The following is a 10,990-nucleotide window of genomic DNA, read 5'->3' as shown; positions in this document are numbered from 1 at the left end:
GTGCTTGTTGATTTGTATTTAAAACAAGAAAGGAAAGGGCGAACCCGAAGTAGATATACCCTTGCAGTTAAGTAGCACCTTATATTATTATATCTATATCGGATCGTAAATAGTTGGCCGATCCTTATGAGAATTTCACCATAAAATAAATTTTCTAATTAAAATGTTTCAAACAAACCCAAGCATCTTTAAAAATTGCAAGGTTGTGCCTTGCCATTTTGGCATTCCATTTTGGGCAACTTAATCCGATTTGCTTAATTTTATAAGGTATATCCGATGTATATAAATAATATAAGCTGCTACTAAACTGCAGGTGTATATCAGCGTCGGCTGCATCTGAAGTTAGCTTTCCTTTCTGGCTCATTAGAAGATTAGTTCGTGAAATGTACCTTGTAGCGGATCCCTGTTAAGGTAGGCTATTACCGGTAGTGGCCTTTTTTAGATGTTAGATAACAGTCGCTTTCAGGGACCTAACAGCGGAATAAAATTAGAAAGTGTCAAGGAGCAATTAAAAAAGGAAAGGCGAAAGGCGAAAGAGCACTTGTTTTTGTCTCTGGTGAATCTGGTGGTGTTCAGATCAAGTAGTCCCTTCTAATTGAAGTGTTAGTGAAGTTAGTGAGTAGTTAAAAAATGATAAAGTTGTGCCAATTTCGATCATTCATTAATATGATAGCTGTAGATCGGCCGATCCTTATGACATTTTGTAGATAAGATATTTTGACCAAATATACCTTGCGGGGTAAGTCGCAACCCTCTAACTTAAAAAACACCAATGTTATGGCATTTCCGATCAATCAGCTTTATGGCAGTTACAGGATATAGTCGACCGATCCCTACCGTCCCGGCTTATATACTGCCTGCAAACAAAAAAAAGATGTGTGCAAAGTTTTAACTCGATAGCATTAAAACTGAGCGACAAGTTTGCTTATATCGATTCAGGAGGTGATCCTGATTAAGAATATATATACTTTCTCCGCATAAAATCTGCACACCTAATATCACCTGCTCCATATCCTTTTAGCTCCCCTAAAACAAATTCCAAAATATACATATGTTCCATCATCCACAGTTTCCGCGGTACAGATACGAGAATAAATTAATTAAATTGATTAAAGATATGGTAACTGCTAGATGTAATTTATTTATTGTAGTTTTTTATAAAATAAATTAACTTAGATGTCGAATGGCCTTTTCACTTAAGGTTAGCTGTGAATAATGCGAAGGATCTTCTTCACTTCTCGGGGATTCTTCTCGCATATAAGCAACCCCTGACAGCTAGCGGGTTTCCGCGTCGTAAGTGGTGCCGACGATGCGCTTGTGTTGCCGCCTCTAAATAGTTTCTTCACACACTTCCCCTCTCCTTCACTACAATACCTACCCACCTCCCATCCCATACCACACCCCAGAGAGTCAACCTGTGGGCCCGGTATACAAGCTCTGCCCTGTTCTAAGAAGCCTTACCTGGGCGTCCCGGATCTCCGCCTGGGTCGACCGTCTCTTCTTTGCAACTCATCGGGCCACAGTATGGAGCCAGGATCTCCTAAAAAACCCTCAACACTGGCAGTGACGAGTGAGTCCCACCCGTCCGACCTAGCAACCTATGCGGGGTCCGGGCGGACCCCTCCCCCCAATTGGGGTGACCAACGGCAAACCACTCACTACCGCCACCATGGCGGCATCTCCCGGCCCAAGTGTCGTGAGGCCTCCTGCAGGTGCGGGAAAGGGTAACGAACCTGAAGCGGCTAGCAAACTTGGCGCTAAGCTGGCGGGACGTCCCATGTACACCCAGAGCAAGGATCTGGATCCCGGCTTACATAAGGGAACCCAGATTCAGCGTAGCCACAGACGGGCCAAATCAGCCAAAACTCCCACGGAATGGCTGAAGAAGGTGGAATGGGCCGAAGGAGAACCCCAGCTTGGAAGCAGGAGCACATCCCAAAAGGGAGAGATCTCAAGATGTGCCGGGAGAACCAATGGCAAAACGGTTGCGCACACATCCAAAGCGTTCCTTCGTAGAGCTTGCAAAAAGCCGCATCCTGCTCTTGGTTATCGACAGGGGTAACCCTGACGGCAAAGTCCCAAGGGATAAGTGGAGATGGGTCGAAGCAGCCCTAGCAGCAAAATGCTTTGAGCTCCTGGCCAAGGAACCAGGCCCCCCTCCTCCAATGACGCGGGGTGGTTCCAAGGCAGCGTAAAGGCCTGCGACGATGAGTTTCGTAGAGCTATATAAGACGGCGGTAGACCAGCTAGAAGCTGGCGGGACGTCCCATGTACACCCAAAGCAAGGATCTGGATCCCGGCTTACATAAGGGAACCCAGCAAGATCCTTACTATGCCACAAAGATGTAACCCACATCTTCTCACAAATCAGCTATGAGGTTAGCACTAAAATACCTAAACATACACAACTCCACACAAAGAGGAGTCAATATATACATTGATAGGCAAGCGACTATAAAATCGATCAGCTGCAGATCATCTCTCCACGAAATGGCAAACTAGTATGACATAAGCCTCATCTGGGTCACAGGGTCATCACAGGCAACTGCATAGCAGACGAATTGGCTCGCACAGACACCACCACACAGGAGAACTGGAGGGTACCGTTGTACCAATAGCCTCAAACAAGCTCTAACTTAGGGAAGAAAACAAGAAAGAAAGAAAAAGCTGGGACACCGTCACCATCTCTGGCCCGAAATCTCAAAAAAAAATATCATCACAACTTCTTAGGATGGATAGAGCCCGTACCAGCACGGCTATAAGAGTCATTGGCTAGTGGGAACATAGGCGAATGCACACAGGCTAGGTGAATGAATTAACCCCACAACGACTACTGCCGCAGTTGCAGTGGCGAAGAAGGGGAAAAAACTGTCGAGCATCTTCTACGCCACTGCCCATCCCCGATGGACTTCAACACTTGGGTGACAGGTTCCTCAATAACAGCTCAATGATGTCAGATACAGGATAGAAACATTGGGGGATGGGGGATGGGGGAACTGCTAGACCATAAGAGTCCTTGCGCTGCGAATAAAGGGAATTTATATGAACGTGCGTTTGAAAATATGAAAAGACGAACGTGCTATTCTTTTTTTCATGTGTAATAAATATGTTCCTTGACATCCATATATTTATGCTCTATATATTTATGCTCTATGTGTGTACTTTGCGTTAAGTTGCAGTTCAACTAAATCGCTACCTCTCATTGATGGCCTTGGTAGGTTTACCCACACGATCACATGTGCCATATTAGGTTAGATTAGGTTATGATGGTTGTCGGGCTTTAACTCAAAAAAACCCGACACACTTAGGTCGTGACTATGATTCCTGTGATGCCGTATTTGGATTTTCCCATCCCTCGTATAGAAACACGGGATATAAAAATTCCCCCACCCCGACGCATGGATTAATTTTTGTGTCCTATTATTATTTATTCCTGACACCTCCGAGATTTTGGTTAGGAATCTATTACTGAAATGTGATAGTCTGAAAGATTGCACGGCTGACAGTGGTATAGAAGATTTTAAACTTTACCTTCATCGTGGTAGTCGTTGTAGGGTGAATTCAGTCAGGATGCGGGTCCATCCTTAGTAATTGGGATGTTCTGACCCAGATAGGGCGGGTCAACTGGGAATTTGAAACGGGGTCCTTGCTAAGCTGGTTCTTGGATGAGCTGGCGGTACCCTCCATTTCACTTTGGAGCGGTGGTGCCGCAATTCGTCAGCAATGCAGTTGCCGTGATGTCTTTATGCCAAGGGATGAGGCAAATGTCGTACTGATGGACCAAGAGATGTTCTACATGTGATCGAGCTCAATCAATTTAATAGATGCTTGCCTGCAACTTTATATATTGACTTCACTGCATATAAAGCTGTATAGCTTGAGGTATCTGAGTGATTCGGTTATGGCCAATGATTGGCAGCTATGAAGCTGCAGTGATTTTAAAAACGAATGCTTAAGTCCGTGAGCTTTCTTATAATTCAATTTCATGAAAAAATTACATTAAGTCAAGGCAAGAAAACTACTCGTCCAACTCGTCAAATAAGGAGTAGTCTTATCTAGTTAATTAGTAGCTACTGGTAAAAGTGGGCAAGCTTACTTTTATATTGATGTGTACTTATAGTGTACCATCTGACTAGTATACTTTTATCATCTTATTATACCCTTGCAGAGGGTATTATAATTTTGGTCAAAAGTGTGCAACGCAGTGAAGGAGACATCTCCGACCCTATAAAGTATATATATTCTTGATCAGGATCACCTCCTGAGTCGATATGAGCATGTCCGTCTGTCCGTCTGTCCGTCTGTCCGTTTCTACGCAAACTAGTCTCTCAGTTTTAAAGCTATCGAGTTGAAACTTTGCACACACCCTTCTTTCCTTTGCAGGCAGTATATAAGTCGGAACGGCCGGGATCGGTCGACTATATCCTATAGCTGCCATATAACTGATTGATCGGAAATGCCATAACTTTGGTGTTTTTTAAGTTAGAGGGTTGGGACTTTCCACACATGTTATATTTGACCAAAATATCTTGTGTACAAAATTTCATAAGGATCGGCCGACTATATCCTATAGCTGTCATACAACGATCGGAATTGGCATAACTTTGGTGTTTTTTAAGTTAGAAAGATGGGACTTGGTACAGATTCTATTTTGGACAAAATAATCTGATTTGCCAAATTTCATAAGGATCGCCCGACTATATACGATCTTCTATATATCTAATAATATAAGATGCGTGGCGCCACCTAGCGGACTGCGACGGAACTGCAAGGGTATATCAACTTCGGCTCCGCCCGAAGTTAGCTTTCCTTTCTTGTTTTATATTATCATTGATTAAATTTCGTACCTTCTTTCCTAATATATATCAGTATATATTTTTATACCCTTGCAGAGGGTATTATAATTTTGGTCAAAAGTGTGCAACGCAGTGAAGGAGACATCTCCGACCCTATAAAGTATATATATTCTTGATCAGGATCACCTCCTGAGTTGATATGAGCATGTCCGTCTGTCCGTCTGCCGTCTGTCTGCCTGTCTGTCTGTCGGTTTCTACGCAAACTAGTCTCTCAGTTTTGGAGCTATCGAGTTGAAACTTTGCACACACCCTTCTTTCCTTTGCAGGTAGTATATAAGTCGGAACGGCCGGGATCGGTCGACTATATCCTATAGCTGCCATATAACTGATTGATCGGAAATGCCATAACTTTGGTGTTTTTTAAGTTAGAGGGTTGGGACTTTCCACACATGTTATATTTGACCAAAATATCTTATGTACAAAATTTCATTAGGATCGGCCGACTATATCCTATAGCTGTCATAGAACGATCGGAATTGGCATAACTTTGGTGTTTTTTAAGTTACAAAGATGGGACTTGGTACAGATTACTCTTTGGGCAAAATAATTCAATATGCCAAATTTCATAAGGCTCGGCCGACTATATACGATCCGCTATATATTTAATAATATAAGATGCGTGGCGCCACCTAGCGGACTGCGACTGAACTGCAAGGGTATATCAACTTCGGCTCCGCCCGAAGTTAGCTTTCCTTTCTTGTTTTTAAATTGTATTGTTTGTATTGTTGTATTGAGGAAAATGTTTACCTAATTGGTCGATTAAAGTTTTTTCTGGTACTTGGGGTATTCTTGACACAATTTTTTTGGTTTTTTTTTAGTAGTTGTTTTTAGAAATCGGACAAATGTATTTTGGTTTGAAGTAATAAGAATAGTATTTTCAACGCAAATAACAGGTGGAATTTACTGATTTTTGATTAATATGGTATTGAAATGTAACGTTATATTTAGAGTAAAGCTACCAGCAAGGCTTTCTAGAACTCTTTATATATTCAAAATAAATCTCGTGCAGGTTCAACTGGTTTAGGGAGTTTTTAGTAGTTGTTGAAAATATGGGATTAAAAACTTATATTAAATTGAATAAAATGTTGTGTTGAAAATTGGAACTAACTATAACCAATTCAATAAAGTTATTTCTAGTTTTCCCTTAAATCCAAAATTAAAACATGGTATTATCTTCTGAGTTAAAAAAAAATCTTCATTGGAAAATGTTTGTGGAAAAAATCATAGAAGCCTAAAAATAAATGTAGAAAATTGGAGATTTTAACTTTCTATGAATATAGAGATATGGTAACTAAAAGATGCCATTTTTTAATTTTAGTTGGTCAAACTCAATTAGACGGCCTACATAATTCAATATATAGTAAATTTGATCAATTTCTTCTCTTAGGTGTACCGCGGAAACTGTGGGTGATGGAACCTATGTTTGTTCTGGACTTTGGTTCAGTGGAGCCTAAAGTTTGTGGAGCAGTTAAAACTTTGCGTAGAAGAAAAAAAAATTGGAAATTGTCGGCCTGTGTTATTAATAATTAGAATTTAATTGATGCTGGCACAAGTCCCAACATTCTCCGCCCGTTTAAATTTCAACTTTTAACAAAAATTCACAACGGCATGGGACAGCTCCATCAGATAACCTTTTTTATGATACCAAGGACAATCATTCTCGGTTGCAGGTTGTCGTGTCCATCCAGACCGAGAGTCATCCAGCAAGCGCTTAAGCCAGGCGCTTAAAATAACATCCAAGAGTTCATTTGAGACATGGCCAAAACTCGACATAATTGCTGACTGCGATGCGGATTGATGCCGACTGCAAAATCCAAATCCCGGGAGAAGGCGGCCGTTGCCGACACAATCCCGGCAGCGATAGACTTGTTAATGGCGATCTTGGCATCATCCGAAACTAAGGACTTATTGGTTCGGTCAGCCTCATCAGAAAAAACTACGGCGGTATCCGGAGACATGGCAGTCTTCACAAAAAGTGTGGCGAGAGTGATGCAATTGGGCATTGATGAGATAAAGCGGAAAGCTGGGAGTATTTCCAGAATAAGCCACTCCCAATTTCACTATAACTCAGTCACTACAATCCTGGAGCGTGGTGAATTTATCACCAATCAAAATTTCCAAAGGCTCTAGTATCATGATGTTGAAATCCTCCATCATCCACCTCCTCCTTCTGCACTGCAGCCTTGAATTTATAATACATGGCTTTCACCTCCTTCCATCTCCGAAGAAGCCTTTCCCTACTTGCTGGAAGCGAGGTGCGTGTCGAGTCTCCAGACTATGTAGCAATGCAAGGCGGTGGGTATTTCCGAATTATCCGAGGCACCTTTTTAACTATCGCAACAACAAAAGGCGCGATCACGTCGGTTTCACCAAATGTAACGCTACGAGCTTGAATATTTGTTGGGGTGGTGCCATCTTCGGCGTCTGAGACTTCAATCTTGATGGCCAGTTTTGTTTGAGATCTGCGATGTCTTTGCTCTGGAGGCGACGGAGTCCGATCTGTTCACATTTACGGTGACAGAGCTGAAGCCGAATTTAGCTCCCCCCGGCCTCTATGGAAGCTACGTTTATTGATGATTAAGAGTTGGTCCCTCCATTAGTTTCACCTTCGCCACTTGCCAGTTCGTTATGAGAAAGTGCGGATTTTAACACTGGAGCATGATGAGTGTCTAACCCGGCTCCATGATGGATACCGGTATCCAGATGCTCGCTTGGGGCCTACAAGGAATGTCACTCGGGCTCAGCGCAAAATGTTTGGCATCCTAGTAGACCTTGTCTAAATTTTCTACCGCAGACTTGTATAGTTCTATGGACCACTTGTCATCGCAAGTCTATCTGAAAATGCTCTGGAACCACACTACGTCTTGACAGACAGCTGCAGGGCCAGGTTCCCTGGCCAGGACCGCGAAGCATTTAGCTTGGGTGACTTCTACCAACCTCTACATGTCTCTGGGAATCCTTCGTGATTCCAATCCTTGTTCGATAACTCTGACCAAGATGCGGTTTTTTGCGATCTCCCCGTGAGCTCTCTGCATGTCCTATGAGGGTTTTTCGCTTGTTTTGCGTGTTTTCGCTTGGGTACTACTTTAAATTATCTTTCGAAGTATTTTGAAGATTTAAAAAAAAACTGGTATATTTTCTGGGAACAAATGCCGGAAACAAAATGCTGGGAAGAAATGCCGACTAGCTCACAGAGTTTGTGGGAAAATTCCACCTAATTCATTGATTCGACGTGATTTCCCGAGCCCAGAAATAATGAAGATGGCTTAAATATACCTAATGACCGATCCGTTTGTATGCTTCGAGACTGGGCTACCTGTTGTGTTTGGGTAATGGCATCCGCGTTGTCAGCAGAACTTGTTCAGAATCATCAGAAATAAAAATAAAAAAATATGTACTTGTTTTAGTAAAGACAATAAACTAGGTACCGGATGAAAAAAAAAAAGATTTTTGGCAGACGTTTTTATAAAAATTTCTATACATTTTTTTTAATAGTTGTAATTTAAAAAATGTTTTGTTCAAGATAACATTTAAATTATGTATCAAAGACCTGTGTAAAATTTAATTAAGATCGGTAAGTATTTCGCGAGAAATCTTGACAACAGACTTTGAAAATATAGTTTTGAGAAAATCGCGTTCAAAGGTTTAAGAGACAATAAAAGGTCAGGCGATCAACCTGACCTCGAGCATCCACCTTTTCAAGGCTGTACCTCCGAAGCTATCAGTCGGATCAGCTTGAAAATTAAGGATGATATTCTATGTTATAGAATTCAATAATACAAACAAAATGTTTGGAAAACCGTGAAACCCATGTAACCATTTAGAAAAAATCTTTAACTTGATTGTCGGTCTCTCCAAAGGCGGTCCTTTAACTCAAAATTTCCAGCACCCCCAAAAGACTTCTTCTGGGTCGTTTCAGTGGTCCTCCTTATATAGCGCCTGGAGCTTCCGTTAATCCCCTTTGATTCTCTTCCAGCCGTTAATCCTCCTTTCCAGCATCATGTCCCGCTCCCGTTAGCGGGTTCCAACTCATACCCCCTCGGTTCTCCTCTATCATTTACAGTCCTTTCCATGCGGGTGCGCAAATTGTTTAATCTATACATGGTACTTTTTTGATGGTTAACTCTACTTTACTTATTGATATTGAAGAAATATTTTTGTAAGTTTATAAGCTTTGTCTTTGTTTAAGTTACATGTGTCCTTCCTTATTTGCGTAAAATGCGTAACATATAGCTATACAGCCGTTGCTTCTATTCGGGCAAAAATGGTTTCGGTAGATTTTAAAACAATTTTTTATACCTTTGCAGAGGATATTAAAATGTGGGTCAAAAGTGTGCAAAGCAGTAAAGGAGACATGTCCGACTCTATAAAGAATATATATTCTTGATCAGGATCATCTTATGTGTTGATATAAGCATGCCCGTCTGACCGTCTGTCTTTTTTTACGCTAAATAGTCTCTCAGTTTTAAAGTTATCAATAAACTTGAAACTTTGCACATATCTTTTTTTTGTTAGCAGGCAGTATTTAAGTCGGAACAGCCGGGATCGGTCGACTATATCCTATAGCTGCCATATAACTGACTGATCGGAAAGGCCATAACTTCGTTGTTTTTTTTCAGCTAGAATGATAAGACTTTCTATTTTGGCTTTGCATTTTGGGCATCCAAATCCGATCTGCCCTATAAGGATCGGCCGATATATAATAATATAAGCTGCAACATATCTGCAAGGGTATATCAACTTCGGCTTCTTCTGAATTTAGCTTTCCTTTCTTGATTTATCTTAAATTTATGTTAGTTTTAAAAAATAAAAAAAAAATAAATTTGGATCAGCTGGGCGTCGCCGCCCATTGGCATAAATTGCCAATATTTTCTGTCCTGATTTCTAACAGTGTCTAGAGTCCGCACCTGTCGACATTGGACTTAAAGTGAGTACGGCATATCCGCCAGTAAAGTGGGTCAAAATTCTCTAAAAATATTGTCAGTTTAACATATTCGGTACCCGAGTACCGAAAACTAAATTCGAACTACACTTAAAGAAATTAAACTTAAAATCAGAACGTCCAGTTATAAATAATATAGTGCATTAAAACACCAATGATGCCAAAAATAAAATTGAATTTCCTATAATAATTAAATTAATAGTGAATCTTAATCTTGGCTCGAATCTAAACATTTTTTAAGTAAAGTTAATCATAAAAAACACTTTAATATTGATTATAATGTTTTGAATAATGTTTGAAATATATATGTATATTTATTTAATATATTAATGAAAATTTTAAACAAAGATATCTTTTCTGAATTCTAATGAGCATTACATTCTTATGAAATATGTACATCCAAATTTGTTTATGTTTTCATAAGAACATTTCCTGAATTATAACGGTAATGAACATACATTTCGAATATAATATTTTGTTATTCACCTGATGGAATTTTGCGCGCCCTCACAATATTATTTCGAAGTTCTTCTCCTACTCTTTTTTATTTCGATCTACGATTATTCGCATGACGACCATGTCCCATAATGAAGGTACAAAGACCACCCCTTCTTCCCTGAGCACGGCCCTATTAGTAGATCGAAATACCTTTAGGACATGTGCCCAAACTGTTATAAAATAAGTAAGCAGTCACTTACTTGAGTCACTTTTGAGCAATCTCAGCATAAAACGGACAATATCTCAATGTACAATGTGGCAAAGATATGGGCACTCGAAATATGCCCAGTGTAAAGTGAGCGGCCTAATACAATGCAATCAACTTCAAAATTAATAATTCTCCGGTTATTAGTATTTCAGCGTCCCTCTCCAATCCATTAATAATCAAGATCCGTCAGAGTCAAGTCGCGGCAATCGTTTACCTTAACAATAATATAAAAAAACCCAGTGAACACCAACAATAAACATCTCAACACTAAATAAAACTCCTGACTATATAATTAACCAAAATAGACAAAAACATAAACTTAAGAAAATAAGGCAAATCACCAAACATCTAAACGACAAAAAAAAAATTAAAAAAGCATCAAGTGCACTCACATACATCCTTCAAAATTACAAAGACAACCGACTGCAATCCTAGACGACAACGACAACGACAACGACAACATCCACAAACTATTTCTTCTGAAAA

The 10,990-nt window shown here is 40.2% G+C and overlaps 1 long non-coding RNA gene across 1 annotated transcript; it reads left to right on the top strand.

The window, feature by feature from the left end:
- Window positions 1-92: 92 nt before the first annotated feature.
- LOC123257025 lies at window positions 93-8,249 on the top strand. The gene is made up of 2 exons (XR_006506931.1): window positions 93-411; window positions 6,244-8,249. It is a non-coding gene; the product is annotated as an uncharacterized LOC123257025 (long non-coding RNA).
- The last annotated feature ends 2,741 nt before the right edge of the window (window positions 8,250-10,990 follow it).

Source organism: Drosophila ananassae, chromosome 2L (genome assembly GCF_017639315.1).
Source record: "Drosophila ananassae strain 14024-0371.13 chromosome 2L, ASM1763931v2, whole genome shotgun sequence".
In the NCBI taxonomy this organism is placed as follows: Eukaryota; Metazoa; Arthropoda; class Insecta; order Diptera; family Drosophilidae; genus Drosophila; species Drosophila ananassae.
Note: the sequence above shows the minus strand (reverse complement) of the source record. Positions and strands in the feature narration are given on the sequence as shown.